This window comes from Poecilia reticulata, unplaced genomic scaffold (assembly GCF_000633615.1).
Source record: "Poecilia reticulata strain Guanapo unplaced genomic scaffold, Guppy_female_1.0+MT scaffold_265, whole genome shotgun sequence".
Taxonomy (NCBI): domain Eukaryota; kingdom Metazoa; phylum Chordata; class Actinopteri; order Cyprinodontiformes; family Poeciliidae; genus Poecilia; species Poecilia reticulata.
Genome location: NW_007615047.1, coordinates 78,903 through 80,671, shown reverse-complemented (window position 1 = coordinate 80,671; position 1,769 = coordinate 78,903). Strand labels below are relative to the sequence as shown.

The following is a 1,769-nucleotide window of genomic DNA, read 5'->3' as shown; positions in this document are numbered from 1 at the left end:
ACCAGAACCAGGACCAGGACCAGAACCAGGACCAGGACCAGGACCAGAACCAGAACCAGAACCAGGACCAGGACCAGAACCAGAACCAGAACCAGGACCAGGACCAGAACCAGAACCAGAACCAGGACCAGGACCAGGACCAGAACCAGAACCAGAACCGGAACCAGAACCAGAACCAGAACAGGTCCGGACCCGTCCTGGTTACCGGGCTGCAGGTGTGACCGCAGAACCTCCGTCTTCCAGTCCGGACCTGAACCCAGTTCACAGTCAGTCCGCAGCGGCTCCGACCCAAACACCCACCGAACCTCCATCCCGTCCTGGACCAGAACTCAGCCGCGCTGCTGCGATTGGTCAGAGAGGAAGGAAAACAGGAAACGTGAAGCTGATTGGTCGGTTTGTGATCTGAACGTCAGAACAACAAACTTTATATTTACTTTATATTGATAAAAATCTGATCATTTCCAACATGATTACATGAAAATAGACAAAAATATAAATTTATAATAAAAACTTTAATCTGACTTAATAAGAGAAGAAGAAACAGCAAAGAAATAGACCAAATAATCCAAAAAGAACCAGAACCAGAACCAGAACCAGAACCAGGACCAGAACCAGAACCAGGACCAGAACCAGAACCAGGACCAGGACCAGGACCAGGACCAGAACCAGAACCAGAACCAGGACCGACGTGTTTCTGATTAACCGGTTCTGGACTCGACTGCAACAACTGAACCGACTAACCGGCTGAGTAATCCAGAGAGATTAATCTAATCTGTAATCTCCATGTTAACAACTAACATGGTTCTGGTTCAGGTCCTGGTTCTGGTCCTGGTCCTGGTCCTGGTCCTGGTCCTGGTCCTGGTTCTGGTCCTGGACTCTAAACTGGAACCTGAAACATTCCGACATTTAACATAAAAACTCGATGATGTCATTAGCATGTTGTGACGTCACAGGGCTGATTCTGTGGCGCCGTTTTCAAAACCTGCTGCGCAAAACAGACAGAATGTAAATATTATTATCACTTAAAGTGCAGATAACAAGTTTAATGTTCCTGAAACATTAAAAATGTTGTTGTTCAGCAAATTTACTGAAAAGCTCCAAATGTTTTACTGTCAGACTTTCGTCTTACAGGTTCGTCTTTGAAGAGACGAAACAGGAAGTGAAGCTGGAAAGGTGATTGGTCCGAAAGCAGCCGCGCTGCTGCGATTGGTCAGGGAAGAAGGAAAAACAGGAAACGAGAAGCTGATTGGTCAGTTTGTGACCAATCAGAACAACAAACTGGAATAACTTCACCAACATCGTTATTCCCACTCGGATCGTTGGGCTTTTCTGAAATATGCTAATAATTTTCCTGTCCATTCCTGGATCTGTGCCTTACCAGAGGCATGAAACATTCCAGAGGTGAGTGTCCGTTCTAGCTATAAACTTCTACATTCTGCAGCGTCAGAATGTGATGAAGTTCATCTTCATCCTGGTTAAACCAAACCGACTGTCCTTCATTTACAGGTTCAGTAAAATGTTCCTGCCAGATGGACGGAAACGTAGCGAATGTCCCTGAAACGTCCTCTGTCCTCCGTCCTCCGTCCTCTGTCCAGATTCTGGTTGCTACATGGATATTAAAGTGTTAGAATTTTAATGCTTTTAATCACTTTATTAATTTATTTTTTTTACAAACATCGGTTCCACCCAGAACTTTTGTGTTTCTGGTACGCCTGAACATCTGACGGACAAGCTACATCCGCTAACAGTGATGGCCGACGGACAAGCTA

The 1,769-nt window shown here is 45.6% G+C and overlaps 1 long non-coding RNA gene across 1 annotated transcript; it reads left to right on the top strand.

The window, feature by feature from the left end:
* The first annotated feature begins 696 nt into the window (after positions 1-696).
* On the top strand, positions 697-1,763 carry LOC103460624 (uncharacterized). The gene is made up of 3 exons (XR_532958.2): positions 697-1,005; positions 1,117-1,401; positions 1,507-1,763. It is a non-coding gene; the product is annotated as an uncharacterized LOC103460624 (long non-coding RNA).
* Positions 1,764-1,769: the final 6 nt, after the last annotated feature.